The 21927-nt window shown below is 44.8% G+C and overlaps 2 long non-coding RNA genes across 6 annotated transcripts in view; both read left to right on the forward strand.

The window, feature by feature from the left end:
• Positions 1-21927, forward strand: part of LOC107320009 (uncharacterized) — a 223326-nt gene that overhangs the window by 22696 nt on the left and 178703 nt on the right. The window lies entirely within an intron of this gene.
• On the forward strand, positions 4994-7940 carry LOC146758359 (uncharacterized). Of its 3 annotated transcripts, none has more exons than XR_014934618.1 (3): positions 4994-5194; positions 5968-6061; positions 6453-7940. It is a non-coding gene; the product is annotated as an uncharacterized LOC146758359 (long non-coding RNA). The 3 variants fall into 3 exon arrangements; XR_014934620.1 differs by having other exon boundaries at positions 6824-7940; XR_014934619.1 differs by having other exon boundaries at positions 4994-5186.

Raw genomic sequence — 21927 nt, forward strand, 5'->3', positions numbered from 1 at the left:
CTGCATCCCTGTTGCCACGTGTGGGAGTTGCACTGGGCTCTGAGCAAACAGACAGCTTCTCTGTACTGCCTGGGTTGGCGGCATATGGCTTTCTGAGCATGTTCAGTTTGAGGTTTGAATTTGTATCCAGCTCCTCACTTCCAACAGGTCCCTTTAATGTGCTTCATCTGCCTGCCAGCATGATGGGTCAAATGCAGTTCTTGTCTCCTTTGCCTTCATGTTCCTCTGGTAGGAGTCCTACAGCCAGGCCAGGCCCAGAACTGTCCATGTCTTCATGGATCGCTTCTGTGCTGGCTGGGAAATCTGGTGGAATTTCGGCCTTGCTGGGGCCCAGATTTGCTTCTATGAACCAGTCCTTGTTCTATTCCTGCTGGGAGCCAGGTGCTGCCAAGGCATGGGCCATGAATGGCCAGAAAAGGAGGTTCTCCATGCAAATAAATGGCAACAAAACAGAACTAAGGAGATGCTTGCTCAGTGTCATGTCCCTAGACTTACTCTTCCCTCACTTAACTGGTTTTATCTTCCTATGCTGTTAGAACTTTGGAGCACAGAAGAAATCTCTGTACCAGAGCTAATGCATTGGGATTCCTATGTTATTTTTTTTCAATTTCATTCATATCCCTAGCAGTGATCTTCCACCCCCAAGCATGAAAGTAGCCTTTGTAATGTTACATAGTGAGTGCCACTGCAGAAAATCCTCTATCTGGTAAAGGGTTCTTCCACAGAATCACAGAATCATTAAGGTTGGAAAAGATCTCTGGGATCACCAAATCCAACCCCAACCCATCCTCACCATGCCCAGTGACCACATCACTCAGCGCCATATCCACATGGTTCTTGAACATCTCCAGGTGTGGTGACTCCATCAACTCCCTGAGCAGCCTGTGCTGACTTTCAGAGAAGAAATGTTCCTTAATATCCAACCTGAACCTGTCCTGGCACAACTTAAGGTCAACACCTCTTGTCCTATTGCTCTTAACCAAGAGCAGAGGCTGACCCCTACCACACCACAATCTCCTTTCAGTCAGGTGAACAATGAGGTCTCCCTGAGCATCCTCTTCTCCAGACTGAACTATCCCAGTTCCCTCAGCTGATCCCCATAAGACTTGTGCTCCAGACCCCTCACAGCTCCATCGCCCTTCTCTGGGTGCATTCTAGATGTAGGACAGCATAGTGGGATCCAAAGGCCAGGTATAAGGAAAAAAGGTTCACATTTTAAACTCTGAAGTTGATTAAGTACTGCTTCAAAGAATGGCAGATTCCCCATATCCTCCTGGCCTTAAAGAAGCTGGGAGGTCCACAGGTTGCAAGGCTTCGTATGGACTTGCAGTTGAAAATACATGCTCTAAAGCAAGCTACTTAAGTACATGCCTAGCTCCAAGTGTGGAAGTGTGCCAGTATGCTTCAGTGAGACTTGGCTTGGTCAGAACTTGTGTCCTGCAGGTTTGATCTCACACATTCCAAGTCAGCAGGGAGCTTCTCCCAGACCCCTGCAGTCTGCAGGTCACACTATCAGACCAGAACAGGTTGGTTCAGTTCCACAAATGCATTTCATGCTGAGAGCAGTTTGCTCTTGCATGAACAATGTCTGCTGAAGGATCACAAAGCATTTTGCAAACATTACTTCCCTACCTAATTAAACTTAAAACACAATGATCACGAGCAGATGAGCTTTGTGTCTTTCTTCAAGCACCATTTATCAAAGGAACAGGTTGCACTTGTCATGCTGATAACAGCACCTAACTTTCCTGCTTGCATTGTGTTTCTAAATCCAGTTTAAGTTGTTTTCCTTCAATATGAATAATTTTTAGAACCGTTTTTGAAAGAAAAATGCAATTCAAGCACACTTACTTATTTCATTGGTGGTGCTGAAATTAGAGTACAATGCTTTATCTGCATTACAAATACTATTACAAAGTGCTGGGATGCTTTAATCTATCTCCTAGCATTTATTATTATTTTTTTTAATTATTATTCATGCTTGGAGTGTTTCATCTTAATGCTCACAGTAGTTTCCATAGGCACACACAGCGGCACCAACCCCACCAGAGGGTTTTCTGTGTTTTGTTTTCTTTTTCCTGACGCTCTTATTACTTGGATGACATTAAAGCATAAACAAGCCAGCAGATGTGCCCACAACCTGGTAGCTCTCTTGGTGGAAGGAAACACTTAATTGAAAGAAGAGGGGTTTTGTGTGGGTTTTTATTGGGATGGTGTCCTAAGTGCTACTAGATGGCGGTATTTCAGACAGTAGATTGGAAAGTGCTGCCTCACATCATGTGGGAGAGAGGACATAGCTGTAGGGTAAGACGTGGCGGTGCTGGATTTATGCTTGGGATGGCTTGGCTCGTCTTCCAGCCCCTGTTCCAAAGTACAGATCTGCCTGCCTCCCTCTGGCTGTTTGTGGCTGAAGGATCTGAAGCTGAGCACAGAGGAATTATGGAGACCTCTGCTTCCTCTCTTCCTGCAATTCAGGGCTGAAATCTCAGCTACTGTAAAGCAGCGGTTTCACTCAAGTTATTGCAACTATGGCACTTTACAACAGGTGAAAGACATCCCCACAGCAACAAGTTTTATTTCTTGATTGCTCAGAAAGCGCTCAATCATTTTCTAGATCATTTGGAAGCTGAGTGAATAGAGGCTCACAAATATTCCTCTCAAAAGTCCCCAAGCCAACTTCTTTTATCTTATTTCCCTCTCCTCCCCCCTTTTTAAAGCAAAATCTCATCAATTGAGCTATTATGAGGAAACTTTACTATTTTAAGTGCATTTGCTATGTATGGACAGAGTCAGCACATACAGCCAGCGCATGAAAATTTGATAATTCTACATTACGGAAAGAGATATCAAAAAGCATAATTTAATATGTCCTCATTGAAAAAATCATGAACCACACATTCCCCAGCACTGTATATTCAACAGTCTTAATTACTGAAGCTATTTACATTCAGAAGGCAATTTTAACATCTTAAAGAGTTAGGAAGGTGCTGTGTTGGTTTATTTTCTGTTTGGAAGGACTGGCCTTCTGACACCATAGAAAGTGAGAACCTGATCCACCATGCTCCAAGATCAGTGCAGAACTTAGGATTGGACCCTAGAAGTGCTGGTTGTCTTCACCATCTGTCTCAAGCTGGAGAATGACTGAATTGAGATATTGTACTGGAATTTGGCAGAGCCACATTTTTGGGGTGGTTGGGTTTACATGTGATTACTAGAGCTTCCAACTGGTAGTTTCATGTTCATATTTTCACATTTACATAATGAGAAGTGGAGTTGTGGTAGTTCAGGAAATCCCCATTGAGCTCTGATGGATCTGCAGGCACCAATATGGTCAGAAAAGGATGAGTGCTCATCTGAGACTACCTACAGCAGACCTCTGCTTTTGCTATGTTAAGATATGCTATGTTGTTGCCCCATCCCTGAAGGCATTCAAAGCCAGGCTGGATGTGACTCTGGGCAGCTTGGTCTGCTAGTTGGTGACCCTGCACATAGCAGGGGGATTGAAACTGGGTGATTATTGCGATCCTTTCAATCCAGACCATTCTATGATTCCATTATTCTATGATAGATAAGAGCAGAGGAATATGACATTAATTCAGAAGCTGTGTTCCAAGCCAACCTGCTCCGCTACTGAGATGCTGGGCTGTGGATATGGACTGGCTCATTCATTGGTGAATACAGGAAGATGGTAGCATTCTGGCTTTGTTGGACTACCACTTCCTAACGGGAGGGCATGTAGGTCTAAGGGAATGTACGGAGATATATGTAAATGTATGCAAATTCATGCAAATTTGCAATCTAAATTTCCCCCCACCTTCTTTTGCTCAGGATATTAGCAGACATGCAAAGATCTAAAATTATCAATTGATAGCAAAGCAGTGAGAGCAGCAGGAGATGCAGGGACCCCAGTGTCTGGGGATTCAGCTGAATGGACATGCACTGCAGTCTCTCCTCCCATCCATCCCTAACAGAAAGATTCATCACTTTCATTCTCCTGCTGCAGGAAAACCTAAAATCCTAGGCGCCTAATTGGGCTGGGGGCAGTGAAACTTGCGATCTGCTGCTGAAATGGAAGGAGCTTGCAAACCTAATGGCAGAGCTCCTCTCACTTGCTTTTTATTCCCCTTGTAATTTGGAAATTCAGTGACAGAAGGATGATTTTCAAGCAAACTCCTCTCTGGATTGCTGTAACACAGACACCCAGAATGTGACATTTTGAACAAAACAATACTTGATCCAGACAAGTAGAACAGCAACAGTGTGATCACAGTGTGGGGTTTCTCTTCCTCCCTTATGAGATATTCCTTCTCTAAACAGCAAACCAAGATGCTCCGCACGCCTGGAATTAAAGCAGTGGTGTCCTCTGTGTAGGGAATAAGATATCATCGCATCATGACATTGTGATAAAAAAGATTATAATAAAGCCATAAATCCAGGTATGCACTCATAGTGAGAAACACAGTTGGAGTTTAGGTTTGAGATGAAGGAGATCTCCATCCAAACTTCCGCATGCAAGTCTGGCTGCTGGTGAGCCTTTGAGTGCTTTGGATTAATGATCAGGGATCTCAATCACACCGGTTTCACTGCATTTAATGAGCTACAGTAAGACAGCTCCAAAAGTCTGGGTTTGGATTAGAAGCCAACTGGTTCTTCTGCACTTTGTGGTGGCTCAGCAAAGTTCAAGGTGACTCCCTGAAGTTCACCAAAGTCACTCAGCCCTCCACAGCTGTCTGAGCACAGCTGGCAGCCTCACCAGCAAAGATATCCATATTGGCTTTGCTGCGTTAGCCAGCCCGGATCTACTGAAAGCACAGCCGGTCAGCTCCGGTCCTAACAGAGCTACGTGAAACACCGACGGGTGGGCAAAAAGGGCTTTTGGCACCGGGCAGAGGCTGCGGTCCCACCTTTAAAGCCTCGGGGGTGGCTGCAGCCTCCGGTCCGGGCACAGCGGCCACACGGTGTCACCCGCGTCCCACCGCCGGGCTCCGACGGGGCAGAGCGACGGTGCTCTCCGGTGTGAGCTCCGGAACAAGAAAGTGCTGCCGGCCAGGAATCGCAACCCCCTTTTTCACGGCGTTTTTGATAGCTAGGATGCTGCCAAGTTTTTCCACCTGTTCTTTCCTTCCCCATCCATGAGAAAGTCTCCCAGGAGATGAATTACCACGGTCCAGTGCAGCCATGAGCAGGTCTGGAGGTGTGTGTGTGTGTGTGGGAGTAGAACTGAGAGGAGGATCAGACAAACGGGCATTTGCAATGATCTACATTACTAACATTTGCATTTCTGATATCTTCCAGACGTTTTCAAACATCTTCTAATGGGGTGGAGTTAATATTAACAAGAGGAGATGTCTGGTTTGCTTCTTTCCTTCATAGGCCCACTCAATTTCTCTATTTTGGACTGGGTTCTTGGAATATGTGGTTTCAAGAGCAATTCTTACTAGGGTTTATCAGTCTCTCTTCTTCTTCGTTACATCCAATCTAAGTCTCCCCTCTTTTAGTCTGAAACCATTTCCTCTTGACCTATTGCAACAGATCCTGCTGAAGAATCTGTACCCTTCTTCTTTATAGCTCCCCTTCAGTCACTGAAAAGCCAATCCCCAGAAACAGGCATTTTCTGCTTATACAAGAACTCTGTTAAGCATCTAAGATTTTCTAGCTTGAAAACCTTACACTTGGAGCTGGCAGCTCCTGGCACTTGAGCCAGGTGGCCTCAGGAAAACTGATTCAGCATGCAGCTCCTACCATCGTCCGCAGGACTTGGCAGGATTCAAGGCTTGTGCCCTGCTGAGGCAAATATGACATCAAATGGGTTTTGACTCCTGACCTGGGAAAGAAGGATTGGGCAAAGAACAGAGGCACTGAGCCTTCCCCTTCTCTCTGCTTTTTCTGCCTGAGTTGCATCTTGCCTGCCTCAGGCATAATCCCTCCTGCTGGGGCTGTAATTTGCCCATTTGTGTCAATTTACAGGTTAAAAAGAAGGATCCCAGTCCTGCTGCTGATGGGTCTCCAGACAGCTTGGGTGTAACTTTCCACTTGGATGTGCACAGTGTTTGGGATACAGGTAAAGGATATGCTTCTTTCTTGGCTTGCAGTCCATCCAGATTCACTGTAAGAGTGCTTAGTCTATTTATCTCTTGTTCTCCCTTTGCTTCTGGAATCTCTTTAAGTGTGAAGAGATGATAACTTGTCTTCTTTTCATCTAGAAAGCCTCAGCATGATCCGCTGAAAAGGAAGGAGGAGAGGAGCCCCCCTCCTTCTAATATCTTAGCTGACTCATCAGCAAATCTGAATTATTCCTTTTTCTTTATTTCCTGGTGGTTTGTAAACCTCCACTGGGGAAAAGGAAAATGTATTTGGAAAAAAAAAAAAAAAAAAAAAAGGAAAATATATTATCTAATAGTATTAGCTTCTCAGCAAAATGCATTGGTGTAATTGTTGAACTGATCTTCTAGGTTCCTTTTCACAACCTTCTATGAAAAGCTACAGGAACTTTAGTCCCTGCAAAACCCCAAGGAAATGGCACAAATGAGTCCTTATTACACTGCCCTTCCCGTGGCTGTGACACTGAGATGTGTTGGCTGCTTTGGCATCAAGAGAAACAAAGGAGGAAAGCCATCAAATGCACATGCCTTTTGCTTAAGTCTATGTTTCCTTAAGCTACTCGACAAGCTGTGTGCTATCCCTAGGGCCAGAGAGGCTGTGCTTGCGTGGAGGGAGGCCCACATGTGTACATGACAAAGGAGGAAGCGCTGGAAGCTCTTCATCCTTGTGAGCAAAGGGCTGTGGGTGGATCCCTTTGTACCCCTTTCCTCTGCTTCTTTAGGTCCTCCTGACCCATCGGAGTGGGAGATCAGGTATGTTAAGAGCATACGGAGTCATTCCACATCGCTAAGTTAGCCTGGAAATGGGAGCTGGCAGCAGCTGTTATGTATTACCACTCAACAGAGGGTTGGCTGCCTGTCAGATTTGTCTGTAGAGTCTCCCTGCACAGGCATGCACGTCCCCATCGCAAAAAAAAAATCAGCATCCCAAATGGCATCCACTGTGCCTTCTCTGCAGACACCCTAGAGACTCCCTCATCCATCAGAAGCCAGAGCCAAGCAATGCTAGGAAGCAGCACAAAGGAGTTGGGCTTTGAATCCCTCTTCTTCTATGGAAAGGTCAAGATCTCCAGTCACTGGGGTCATCAAAGCAATTAGAGAGCATACTTAATAAAAGCCTGTGAACATTCATTATCAGACAGGTCACTGCTATGTGTGCAGTAGTACAACAACAGAAGCAACCAGATGGCACTGACCTGTACAAACATCCTCACTGTGGGCATGGCTTCTGGGGTTTCCCCTCCAGTTTTCCAGCCATTTCCAATACCACCACTCAGCTGCCTTCAATCCTTCCCAAGAAGCCAGGATCTTCTTTTACCACAGGTATCATTTAGGATATCCCACTCTTCTCTTTCATCTGATGATGATTCCAACTAAAGTTGGCAGAGACCATCAGTCCTGAAGTTCTAGAAGCATCTGAGAAGCTCAGCAGACTTCCAGCCCAAGCATCCCAACTTGCTTTGGAGAGCCGTGTGATGCAACATCTTCCTAAGAGGGCACCTGCTCTCCAAAAATTGCGTCTCCCCTTAGTATTTCTGAACACGATGCTGTCCCTTGCTGAGCAAACAGCAAGAAAGCAAAATGGAAACAAGGGAAAATATGACACCCTCTGCTAATAAATGCAAAACGATGGAAAACAATTTTGCCAACTAGGCAACTCAAATTAGACTTATCTCTCCGAGGAATATGGTCGATTTGTAGCTCTTATTACAGTGTAATGCTATTTCCCTAAAAGTTTGTGTGTGCATTTTAATGAATTCATAAAACCCGGACTGTAAAAGCCCCATGGGGGAAACCTGGCAGCTCTTTAATTCAGCATTAAAGCTCAACTGATGTCAATTGAATTGATTTCTGTGCATAGAAATTGCATTCGTTGAATGAAAACTTTAGCCCTTGCCATTCCCCCTTTTAAAGCTCACTGTATTACAGTTGGCTCCTTGAGTCAGGTTCAATTACATGTTGAAAGTTTATAATCTGGCGTGCTGAATAGAGGCTGTGAAATCAAGAGAGAAAACCTACCTAACCTGATTAAACCTTATACCACAGCCATCCTGGGGCCAGTGAATCCTCATTGTAGCACCAGGGAACGAGTGTGCAGCACGTCCTGATTGCAGCCCAAGATTTTATTCTGGTAACAGCCACAGTGACCTCAGTGTCTCTAATGGGAGCTCAGAGCTCTGACCTAATTTTAAGATTTTCCTCTTTTAGCCTCAGGAGAGCTCTGAACCAAATAGGAATTAGGAAGGGAAAGGTTCAGGGGGTTTGGGTTTGGATTCTCTCATGTTAGGAACATCTGTGTTAGGGTACAATCCCACAAGGGGCAATTTGCAGTCATGTTCCATGTGGGTTTACAATCCTTGACTTCTGCTGTTAGCCCAGGGAGACTCCGGTAATCCCCCAAATTGTGGCCTGAATGGAGTCAAAGCCAGGAAGGTTTCAGTCATTGGAAAGTTTTAGTTGTTTCCACAGACCCCACCTCCATGTGCTGGAATTGCTGCTAACTTCTGCAGTTATTTCAGCAGATGCAATCCACAACAAATCCCACATTTTGGATTTTGTTTGCAGAATTGCTCCCAGTTCTCCCATGAACATAGCAGAAATCTGATGAAAGTGGCCTTTGCTCGCATCGTTCTGTCAAGGGTCAGATTAACGCGTGCTGCCCTTTGCTTTCCCAGTGTTTCTGGTACTTCTAATGCTCTTTCACTGCTCCCAGAACTGAAAGCACATGAAGAAAATCATTGTATGGTCCCTCCCACTATTAAAAAACAATCACATAATTTTTTCCCTCTGTTTCAGCCTTTGGTGGAGGACTGACTTTGCAAACTGTTTCCTTATCCCGAGGCAACGCTGCTGTCGCTTGCACAGCATGGAGCCACCCTCCAAAACCTCCTTCAGTTTGTTTCAGTTGTAGGCAAAGAATTATTCCCTGGTAACAACAGTGAGTGTCAGCCTGGTGTATTTCAGCCTGGTGTATTACAGCTAGGTTTCTTACAGCCACAGCTCTTCACACACCCATCTGAGATGTGCGTTGTCATCCTTCTTCATATACGGAGTGAGCAATAGAGATGCTCAGCAACTTGGGAGGAGCTGCTCTGTTTTCTGTCTGCCAGCCCTGCGCTGTGGCCTCAGCTCAGTGCCTCCCCAGCATGGGTGGGATACATCTGAGCCCCGAGTCCAAAGTTTTGGATGAAACATCTACCCTCAATTTGATGCCTCCACCTGCAGTTTAAACCTCTGTCCCCACTGGCAGCCCCTCAACCAGTTCGGGGCTGCCTGTGGTCACTGTAATAATGCCAACCAGAGAAGCCTTAATCCTTTAGTGAAAGATAACTGCAGGTCTCTGCTTTTATTCTATCTGCTGATCTAAGGGAAAACCTCGTCCCCTTCATGGTTGTTGAATGTAGGTCAAGGACAAGATATTTTGCTGTGTCTGGGTTAGAAAGAGCTTCTGTAGTGATGTGTGCTCTGTGGGGCACAAAGCAAAGCCCCTGAGCTCCATGCCAAGCGATCAGGCAGACACAGGACAGGCTGAACACTCACCACTGGGACCCTCCATCAGGTCTGGGATCTATTTCTATCATCCACAAGATTGTTTGCTAGTCCCAGTCCAATAAATCTTTTCAAATCCTACCTCACCCCAAGCTTGTCTCCAGTGGTGCCATAAGAGCAGAGTTAATTGCAGAGACGCACACCTTTCTTTGAGCACTTTGCCTTTCACACTGGGACAAAGGCTGCCAAACACATAGAAGGCGTTTAAGAAATTGTCACAGATGACAATTAACATAAGTGATACAAAAGCAGAGAAAACAGGCTCTAGGGGCTTTGAAAAGCAACCGATGATTTTGTGCACAGCATCACAGAAGGACCTGAACAATCTCTCTGAAAACACAACAGACAAATACAGCGGAAAACTTTCCTTGAGTTTCAATTTCTATTTTCCTGTGCTCTTTTTAAACTTCTTGAATCTAGTGCCACATCCTGTAGACTCACCATGCAGCCCTTCACAGGATTGCACTTCCCCATTATTGGGCATCCTTTCTTACTGCCATGGGCTACAGGGCTGGTAGGACTTTGCAAGCCTGAGTAAGGGGAGTAGAGAAGATGATCATAGAATCGTTTCACTTGGAAGGAATCTTTAAAGGCCATCTGGCCCAACTCCCCTGCAATGACCAGGGAAATCTACAGCTCTATCAGGTGCTCAGAGCCCATCCAGCCTGACCTTGGCTGCCTCCAGTGATGGGGAACCCACCATTTCTCTGGGCAGCCTATGCCAGTGCCTCACTGCCCTTAGTGTAAAAACCTTTTTTCTTATGACTATTAAGCATGCAGAAGTTTATTTACTCCATAGCTACATACTTAAGTGGGTGCATAGACTGATAACCGATGTCCCCAAGTCCTTCCAAATGCTTCCCAAAAGACATAGCTGGCCTGATACTCTTTGCGTAGAGAGAAGCAGCAAAGGAAGAAAGAGGTTCCTGTTCCACTTCAAAGTGAATTCGCATTTCCTTACCCAAACAGCAGGGAGAAAATGTCCTCAGTGTAGATCATGTGCTTATCACTTTACAGCCACAACATACTTTGCTTTGTTGGGTTTGCCAAGAAACATGGCTGAGATGTAAATTGTCAAGAAGCAAGGCGCAGCAGAAGGACATTTCCTCCCCTCTCCTTTCATTCACATTTTATTTTTGCTGTATCATCAACTTTAGGCGCCCAGCAAAAATAGCCGTGAAATATGGAAATGTTTCGTTCATAGTGCAGTGATTTTTAAAGGCTTCTGCTGTGCAAATGCAGCTTCTATGGTCTCGTCATCTCCACTGTAACAGCACTTCCTCGCTATTTCACTGAATAAGCAGATACAACAGCAAACTATTCACCAGACTAAAACAACATCAAAAGCCCATTAAAGTTCTGATTTAAACTCTCCGAAAAGGATGGAAATTCACAGCAAAATGATGGACACCTGGGATCTGTTCACAGCTAGCCATCACTCTTAGCATTATCTCACTGCACTGGCAAGCTGGATGCCTGGTGCTCAGCTGCGAGCTTCTAGATGTTACTGGGTTTAAAACAAACTCTTTAAGGTCTTTTCAGTGCTGCTCCTTCTTAAACTAAACCTTTCCTCTGCTTCCCCTTTTCTTCTCCCATCTGCTTTGAAATGCACAGGCAGAGCAGGATGCTAAGAGGGTTCCAGCACAAGAACAAAAGTTTGCTCAGTTTGCAGGGCTAGGAGGGGCTCTCTGCAGGCAGCATCAGTAATGCCCTCTGCCTTGCTCTTCTCTGCAGAGATCAGAGGCAAGACCCTACTCTACAACCTATCTAACATTTGCTCTGCTGAAATAGTGCTGGTTCTGGGGGTTGCTGCAGCCGAGTACTCAACAATCTCACCCTGTCATAGAATCATTATGTTTGGAAACACCAGTAGTTATCTAGTCCAACCATCAACCCATGCCTGTGACTGCTTTAGACCATGTCACTCAGTGCCACATCTACTCATCTCTTGAACACCTCAAGGGATGGTAACTCCACCACTCCCTGGGCGGTCTGTTCCAACATCTCACCACTCTTTCTGGAAATAAATTGTTCCTAATATCCAACCTGATCCACCCCCATACAGCTTAAGGCCATTTCCTCTCATCCCATTACCCCAGCTCTACCTTCCTGAGACTCTCCTGTACTAGTCCAAAGCATCCTCTACTTCCTTAAAGGTAAATGAGAGATGATGAGTAACACGGTCATCCACAGGCAAATTAATAGCAGAGAAATAAGGTGTGGCAATAAATTGATTGAATCTCATTAAGCGCTGAGTTGGTGTGGTCAGTCACTGCTCAAGTGGTAGTCTCCTGTGATGGTAAACTAGCTGATGATGCTCTTAATATTTAATGAGAAGATCCCTGTGAATAGCTTGTGCAGGGTCATCATACCACTTCATATTCAGATAAAGGGGGAATGGTTTTAAACTAAAAGAGGAGAGATTTAAATTAGATGTCAGGAGGAAATTTTTCATTGAGAGTGGTGAAGCAGTGGTACAGCTGCACAGAAAGGTTTTGGGTGCCCCATCCCTGGAGACATTCAAGGCAAGGCTGGATGCGGACCTGGGCAGCCTGGTCAGGTAACTGGCAGCCCTGACCACAGCACGGAGTTGGAAATGGGCACCATGCACCCTCTTGTCCCCGGGTGGTTGGTTACATGGGGAGCAGGGCAGCGATTGGATTTGGCTTCTTGAAGAGCTGCTCCAGGGGACCTAACTGAGCTTGATGGGCCTATGGATGCTTTGCAGGTTTTATCAATTCATTTAACCAACTCAAAAATCAAAGAGCTATGTTACCAAAGCTAACCTGTTATTGATCATTGTAAACTACCAAATGCAGCTGTCAAATCAAAGTCAAATCAGCAAGCAAATTTCAGTATGAGGCTGGAGCTGCATTGCTATATTAAACAAATCATCAACTGCACAGCAGAAATAACCTGTCCTTACAAAATCCCAGAAGATTCAGAGGAAGTGGTTATATATGCAGCATGGAAATGGGAAACTTCACTTAATGCAGAGTTGTGTCTGCTGCTATTCCCTTGCCCTTTGCTAGAACTGGAAACAGGCAGGCTTTGAATCCAAGCAACTTTAAATCTGAAAGAAGGGCAGATAATGAAGAACAAATAAACTTTATTTCCTTCTTCTTTCCAAAAGTAGAAAAGCTCTGTTTTTGATTTCAGCAGAAGCACAGGGAAAGACTTGCATGACTTCAAAATCTCCTGATTGGAATAAGAAACTAAAAGTCTCAGAGGTAGTTAGCTGGGTCTCTATTCCTCTTGTGCATCCTCTGTACTGCAGTTTGACATCTCTAAATATCCTTGCTGTCTGCAGAGACAGCAGGCTATTTTGTGCTTCATTCACTGTATGCTGTCAAAAGAAGGAGAAATCCTTGCCCTGCAGGCTCAGTCCTGGAGGAATTCATTTTGCCGCTCTCACTATAAAGCAAAGCCCGTATCTGTCTCCTCTTTGCTGATCTCCTGCAAGGTCCAGCGCCTTCTCCTCTTTTGCCTGTCAGTGCTCACCCCTCTGTCAGGGGCTCCACGCTGCCTGCGTCCTCATCCCTCTGAGCATGGCCACAGGGGGAGAAGAGCCTCATGCACACTGCATCCATCATCACTCATCCCAGCAGAAAATTTTCAGGAGGGACTTCAGTGTCACTGCAGCCTTTGTCCTGCTGACCTGCCTCTGTGCAGCGTAGGAAAGCTGGAATGGGAAAGAGAATGGAAAGCTGTGCTCTGAGGACAGCGTGCCTCTCTCTCAGTGGGTTTCCTGCATGAAATCCAGTGCTGCATGCGGAGTGCATTAATATTGTAAATCCTTATAAACATCTGATAAAAGAATCAGCCTGTCAAAAAATGAAATTCTCTGTAAGCTAGATACAGAAATGCAATCTGAAATCCTTTTAAAGAGAACCTGATAAATAGTGAGAATCTAGGGTGGCAGCAGTGATAGAGCTTAGATCTCACTGCTCCCTTAATTTGATCTTCAGAACAGTCCTACTAAGAAAGGTCATGGAGCTGACAGGATGCCAAGGTGACCTATCTATGAGGTGAGAGAGCTGTATAACTGCTGGCTTGTTGGCCTGCTGTCTCTGTGTTGGAGTTAGACTAGATATAAGGAAAAAGATTCTTATTATAGTGGTAGTAAGGCACTGGCACAGGCTGCCCAGAGAGGTGGTGATGCCCCATCCCTGCAGACAGCCAAGGTCAGGCTGGATGGGCTCTGAGCACCTGATGGAGCTGTGGGTGTCCCTGTTCATTGCAGGGGAGATGGACTTGAGGGCCTCTAGGAGTCTCTTCCAACTCCGTGATTCTATGACTGTGTGATCAGAAAACTCCTTATCTACAATGTTTTGCATCTCTTACAGTAGAGGATAAAATGGGCTGCTTGCTATTGAGATATTTGGCAGATGGCATCACAGAAGATGAGGCATGATTTGCAGCTTTGTCCTTGTCCAGCTCCTCTAAACTCTGCTGGATCTGCCACTTGCTGTGCTGAGCATCCCCGTGTTCTTCCCAGGGGGCTCACATCTGAGGGATGCAGCCACAGCCCCAGTTTGATCCATCCTGGTGAGCAGCTGGGTGAGTTGTCCTGCTGGAATGGGAGAGAAACCAAAGGGATGCAGAAGAGGGCTTCAAATTAAAACTACACTTGGGATGTGAATGAGGGAATGAGGCAAGAACAGGGATGCTGTGTCCTGGGTGAGTTGCAAAGGACATGAGAAAAATCTTTCATGATGAGAAACGTGTTTTGTAGTAGTTGATTGCTTATTAAAATTACTTTTTGTCCAGCACACAAAGGTCATATGGACTAATCGTTCAGATGAGTTTAATTCTGATGTAAGGATTTTGTATTTGGAACCCTCTGTAGTTTCCTCTTGCTTCCACTCTTAGTAGATGAACTTTTTGATACCAGCCATCCTCTTCCCTCTCATTCATAGAATCATAGTCTTCAAGGTTGGAAAAGACCTCTAAGATCACCTTGTCCAACTAACAGCCCATACCTGTGACTGCTCCAGATCATTTTACTCAGTGCCACATTTACCTTTGAACACCTCCAGGGACAGTGACTCCTCCACTTCCCTGGGCAGTCTGTACCAGTGCACCACTACTCTTTAGAAAGGAAATTTTTCCCAGTACCCAATTGGAATCTCTCATGAAGCAATTAAGGCCATCACCTCCTGGCCTATCCTAATTCCCTTTTGCTCTTGTGCCCCTTTAAGCTCAGTTCTCTCTTTTCCTGCCTTTCTCCTCGCCATTGTCCATGCCTTCTCAGGGAAGCTCCTTGTATCAGCACCGTGGCCCACAGACCACAGCACTGACCTGAAGGGCTGAAGCAGACCCAAGGTGTTCATCATCCCTGAGCCTACATGATGAAGGGTCATAGGTTTCGTTGTGTCTCTCCTCCAAATGCCTCACATCATTTCACAGATTCACAAGACAGAAGCTCTGTAGCCTACTCTGATGCTTGAATATCTGCGGTTTCACATAAATCATTGACTAGTGGACATAAACATGTCTAACTGAGCACCTTCAGACCATGCCTTTCACCTTCTTCCTAAGCCCTTGCGTCTCTGTGAAGTTTTCTCTTTAGCAAAAGAGTTCCTCACAATAGGCAGCACAATGTGACATTTGGGGCCATGTTGCTGAACCTTTGTGCCCTCAGAGGCTCTGAGGAGGATAAAAGTACCATTTCCCAATGGATGTTGAAATGAAGCCAGGTGTTCCAGCAAAGCAAATCCTGGAGATGTCTGAATTCTCTGCAGAGGTAATTAAATAAAAAAACACGGAATGTCCTTTCAGGTAATTCAAAACAGTTCACTTTTAACAAACAGAGATGTCATGCCTCAATTTGGCTTGATTTTGTGTCGTATTTATAGCACATAATATAATGAAAAAAATAAATGGAAAGTCATTTCAAATTGAAAACTAAAAATGTTTCTCTTCTAAAATGTTGAAACGGGGCTTTTCAACCATTTCAAAATGATGCTTTCAATCTCTCTCTCTTTTTTTTCTTCCCAATCCAAGAAATGCATTGAAAACATCACAGAACTTTTCAGTTTCCGCAAATTGACATTTTTCATTGAAGTTCACATATCTGCAAAGGTGTTTTTTTTCTTTTTTTTTCTTTTTTTCTTTCTTTTTTTAAATCCAAGGATCTTAAACATTAATTTGTTGTTAGGCCTCAGAGCGCTTCTGAATGGTAGTTAAGTGTTATGATCCTCATTTTGCAGGAAAGGAATCTGACTCATAAAGAAACATAAAGTGCAATTGAGTTCCCACTTACTTCAGTGGAAGAATTGATGTGCCCAAGGTCAGAGAGAAAGTCGATAGCGGAGCTGGGGAAAAGAAGCAGGAGGTTTGAAGGCAGTGTCTTTCATGCAGCCACCAGACAGCCCTCCCTTTGCTGAGAGATCCAACCCCAAGGTAGGCGATGGCCACTCTAAACGTCATCCCAAAATGGAAATGGCTCCAGACCTGGGAGTAGACCAAGGTCTTCCCCCTGAAAGGCTATGATTCAGCCTCATTCTTCCCCTTGAAGCCATCCAGCTGCTTTGTGTTGGATCCCATTTGTTTCTTGTATAGCACAAAACTCCTATTGACTTCCATGACTGAACTCTTGGTCCACCTCTCGTGGAAGTCAATAGCGCTCTTGTGGTTTAATTCGTGGTTATTGGTTTCTGCAGAGCACCAGCACCAACCCTTCTATGCTCGTGCCTCAGGAATAAAGAGCAGAACAAAGCTGTCAGGAGGCAGTCACATTTTATTGCAATGCTGAATAACTCGTTTCTGGATTAACTTTGAAATTTATAGAGCTAAAATACAGAATGTACCCAGCATTGGAAAACAATATATTAGTGTGCACAGCTGCTGCTGCACACAAGGGTTTAAGATACTGTCTTGTCAGTCCTTGCATGCTGCTGTGCCTTGCAGGCATGGCTACTAAATCTCTTCCGGCCCTGGATCTGTGCACATTGTGCACGATGACACAAATCCACCCATCCACCCTGTCCTCAAGGCTTTTTTTCTCTCCTGTCTCTATGTGGTTGTGTGTGTTTCTCTGTCTTTCCACCATCTCACCCCACCCAGTGCTGTGCAGTCAGAGCTCAGGTGGCAGCTCAACCCTTTTGCATGTACCTTTGCTCCAGCGCTTAAATTGGTCACGGGTTACTGCAGCACAGACATGTTTTAAACTCTCCCTCCCCCCACCCACATCATTTGGATTCACATAATCAAGCGACTCGCAGCTGAAATTGCTCATAGAAAAATAATTTTAAATTGGTTCATTAATGCTCATTTACGCAGAATTCTTAAATATGATAAGAACATGAGAGCGAAAGAGAATGGATCTGAATGAGAGTAGGAGGATGTTGAAAGCAACTTTCCTGTAATTGTGAAATTTTGTGTCTAAATATGTTTAGACAATGTGAAAAGTCAATTTAAGAAGCTAGGATACATATATCCACAGCAAGGGAGGAGATATCTTAGAGAATGCAGACATCCTGCAGCTTGAGCTGTCTTGTTTCCTGGGGTGGTACAGGCGTCTGATTTGGTGCAAAACCGAAGTAATGCTGTGACAGTCACTAGCAGCAGTCTGCAAAAGGAGAAATGAGCTGAGAATGGAGCTTTCATAAATAGGCTCACGATTAGAGAATAGAATCACAGAGTCATTTACATTGTGTAAGACCACTAAGATCACCACGGCCGATCACCAGCCCACCCCCACCATGTCCACTGACCATGTCCCTCAGTGCCACATCTCCACACTCCTGTGCAGCCTGTGCCAGTGCATTACCACTCTTTCTGTAAAGGAATACATCAGCACTGAAGTGTTGGCCTCAGAAACTGAGACAAGCTGCCATAACGAGAGCCCATCCAGTCCGATTGCTCTCTCATACATCAGAATTAGCCAATGATCCAGCAATGTTCCTGCTACTGGCCACGTACTCCTCGGGAGGAATTAAACTTCTGAAATGCATCTAATTGTACAGCATCTTAACAAAGAGGTCCTCTGGCAATTACTTCCTGAGTTAGTCACTGATCAACTTACACCGTGAAGCATGAGGATTGATGGCTCTTGTAATTTTATTTAATAAAGATCAATTTAAATAGTCTGCCTTAAAAACAAAAGGAAGGTTAATGAAGGTAGGGTCTTAAATTATATAGATCACAGCTCTGATTTTCATGCTAACAGAAAACAGATCAATGGCAACTGTGCAGTATAATTGGAAATGTAAGAAAACTGAAAGCAGCCATACTGTGGAAAAGGTAATAAATACTGCTGGCAGACTGGAATGGGGGCTATCAGGGGAGGGCAATACTGAATAGAGAAAGATGAACAAAAGTCTTGCCAGAGAAGAGGTAGAGAGGTCAGGCTGCAATTCAATCAATGGGAAGCACAGGTGCTTCTGTATTACTGTGCCAAGTCCTATCAGGAGTTGCAGTGCATTGGAGTCTCCATCAGACCTGATTTGCCATCCAGAGCAGTGAAAATAGGCACACATATATATACTCCAAGCAGCACTGTGTTCCCAGGGCCAGGTGGGAGTGAGGGACTGCAGAAAGCTGTGTTAACATCCCAGCATGAAAGGGGCACATTTACAACCAGAAGATGTCAGGAGGGCTCAGAGCTCGGCATACAGTCAGCTGCCTGCCTCCCAGGTAAACGTTGCTGCATGCAGCTAATGAAGGGGCTCATCAGCAGTTAGCACAGCCATTGATCAGCCTCATACACTTAAGCACTGGAAGATTTGCCCAATGCAAAGCTTGTCCCTCTTGGATTGGAACATCTTAAGCCACCTCACACTCAATAGCAGAGCAGCGCTGCTACCTATAGATAAATGGATCCTTCCTTCTATCTGAGAACCTTGACACTGTTGACTTTTCTGGCTTCTGTGAATTGCACTAACATTAGTTATGGCTGATATGTGGAGAGCTTGGAGAAGTCCTTTCAAATCTTGTCAAAGCAATCTATGACATAGAGATGGTCATCCCACCTTTGTGTTAGCAGAGACATAAACAAATGCCTTTGGAAAATAAAAAATGATCATCTTTATCAAGAGGATCACTGGAATGCCATGTACAATGGCATTTCTTGCTTTCTTGAGACTGAGTGATAAATCAGCGTGGGTAAACTTCAAAAGGTTGTTGGCTTAGAAGTGCTTAGCATGTGGTATGGCTATCTCCCAGACCTCAAGGCACAAAATAGCATGGGATCAAACCCTCTTATTAGTATTTCAGCATACACAGCCAAAACCCAACTGCGTGAAAATAAAGCAGACTCTAATGCTCAGTCACATATTTTCTGCTTACAGTCATCTTTCATAGTTCAAGTTTAAGCACAATATTTGAACTAGTTCTTATTTTATTTAGAGCAATCTAAAAAGAAATCTTCTTTTACATGCACGCAACAACAGCCCTGCTCCATAGCCTTTATTAGGGAACCCCAGGACTAAGGTCCCACTGCAAAAGGGTAACTGTGCTTTTTCTCAGCCTCTTTCTTTACGGCTTCTGAGCTTGTACGGCATGAAAAACACGTGGTTCTCATCACTCTGCAGTCCCCAGGTATCTGTTGCATGTTAACCATCTGTAACGTTCCCTAGTACCCTGCATGGGAGATATCCAAAACTTGAAATGCAATTAAACGGACGTGAGTTACATCAATCTACCACAGCTGCAGAAATACTGCTTCATCTATTTACTGCTTAGGGATGTTGATAAAGAATGCAGATGTTTCCGAAGTACTGAGACAAGCTCAAAATGCAGCTGCCTTTGGATCCTGACTCTGCCATCTCTTGTTGTTCAGCGGCTGCCCAGACTTTAGTTCTGAGATGTAAACTTCATCAGAACATCCTTCTCTTTTCAAAAGACAGAAATGCCTTTTGCTTGCTTCAGTCACTAGCAAAGGCTCTGCACTATATCATCTTCCCTTACCACTGCTGTGACCTGCTGGCTATTTTCACAACCACAGCCAGGTGAGCTTTTTAGGAAACAAAACTTGAGTGTGTAACCACTGGAGGACTTCACCTTGCTTCACTTGGTTCATCTGGGAGTCAGTCATCTGCACCATAACTTTGCACAAATGCACTCTTTTAGCCAGTAGAGAGCACCTCAAAGTGCTGCTCCTCTCTAAGAGAGCACCCAAGAAGTATACGAGTATGCTTAATTGGAAAAAATAAATGTGCATCAAATGTGTGCATTGGTATTCTGATATGTATGAGGGATTATTCCACTTTTCTTGGCAGAACGGTGTGGTCTGAAATATCTGTTTGTGCTCTGCAGGATAGACTCCTCCGTACCCGAATAAATCAGTGGGAATAAGTGCATTAAAGTGAAAGGAGTTATTCCAGTGCTAAGTATTGCAGAAGCAGTACAAGCCAGCTCTCTCTAATATGTCTCTTTCCGCTGTCCAAAAGCTATATATTCATATGTGGGCAAATCCTAATGGCTTTAATCCCTTCTGACTTGCAGAGTTGCACACTTCAGCAGTCCTGCCCAGGGATTCGGGATTTGTGCAGCCAGGCAGAAGTCCCACTCCTCAGCCTATATGTACCTCAACCTTTGCATGCCTCAGCCTGTATGTGCCTCTTCCTTCCCCTGTGCTGCTTCCACCTGTACCCTCTTGCAGCATCCCAAAAAGTTTCAATTATTTCTCCTTTGTATTTATTCTTTTCCAATTCTGGCAGATGGTCACAAGTTACTTTTTCTCCTTCTACATGTCTTTGCTTGTTGGCACATTTTCTCCATCATGTCTTGGAAACTTTCAGCTTTTAACTCTCAGTGTGTCACCTGGTTGTGTCCCTTCAGAGCCATAAAAGGAAATGATTGCTCAGAGGGCAGACCTATACATCTTTTTCCAGTGTGCATCATGGTTTGGTGGGTAAAGTGAAAATACTGCATGTGAAGGTGGGATGTCTTTCAGCACATCCATTTGCCAGGAGGAGAAATATAGTAGTGGGGCTGCTGAAAAAGGAGGAGGGAAAAAAGCTAATTAGTTGTGCAAGTCAGCTCTGAGAGAATAAATACAGAAATAAAGGAGTTAACGCTCAGATGTTCTTCAAATCCTGAGGCTGCTTCTATGCTCTTTCATGTCTGTATTTAATAATGCACAAGTCCAGAGCTCACAGGGCTTCTGATTTGTGCTGACAGAGAACTGACCAGCCCACCCTGCTGTCTGCAGGCTCTCAGAGGGCTTATTTTTTCCCCTCCTACTTTCCCCTCAACCTGTGCTCAGCCCAGAGGTTGTGCCTCACTTGCTGTTCTCCCACTACCCCAGGCCCAGTGGGATCAGCCTGGTGGAACAGCATCCCTCTGCCCACGTGCTGACCCGGGAAACCCCACAGAGCCAACCCTGGAGCATGTGAAAGCCCAGTGCCATAGAGTAATAAAAGCTTTCAGATTAGGACTTATGGGACCCTACAATCCACATCCTTCCATGTGATTGCCTAACAAATTTGCAGAGGTGGTCCCTCTTGAAATACGTTTCTGTATTGCATTCCCCTCTGTTAATAATCAGCTGGCCTGGGAGATCATTCAGTGTTTGCAATGCAGTGATAAGTGCTTATTCTGGACAAACAGAGCTTGTTAAGAAAGACTTTTAGGTCTTCTTGCCGGCCTCGTTGCTAGGAAACTGGAAAAGCTACAGTAAAGCTGTTTGAGTGTGCTAGAGTCTATTGTTGGCAATCAGTGTCACTTGCCCTATGTGATAGCCCGCAGCCTTTAAAAATACTGGAACATACCCTGATGCCATCACATGAGTCCTGCAGATGTCATCAGGGCATGCAGTTAATTAAGTGGCCTGTGTTTGTGTGTTTGGAGCCCAGGAGTCCAATGCAAATATTGCCATTTAAGAGGCATTAGAGAAATGTTTAGGATGGCACAGGTTATGTGGATGGCTGGCCTGGCTCATTAAAAGTCAGAGCTGATCAAGGCAAGAGTTTGCAGCAGGGTGGGAGGAAGCTCTTGTGAGGTTTTGCAATAAACAGCCCCCTTGTCTCACTCTGTGTTGAATGTGGCTCTTATCCAGAGCCTGGGAAGGAATTCTGAACAGGGTGGAAGCTCAGGGTGACCACTATCACCCTTTAGGGATGACCACAGTTGTTAGAGGTGAAAACCCTCACCCTTTAAGCATCTCCGGGTCCTTCTCAAAGGATACATATACACTTTAATCTTATTAGAGAAAATCTTCTTAGGCCAAATAAATCTCTAGCATAATCCCAATTGTCAGGAGGCATGTGGTCTCCTGAGGCACCAGACGTGTGTGAGAACATGGACGTGAGAGCTTTGATGTGCCTTCAAG

This window comes from Coturnix japonica, chromosome 15 (assembly GCF_054131305.1).
Source record: "Coturnix japonica strain WE chromosome 15, WE-NBRP24, whole genome shotgun sequence".
Taxonomy (NCBI): Eukaryota; Metazoa; Chordata; class Aves; order Galliformes; family Phasianidae; genus Coturnix; species Coturnix japonica.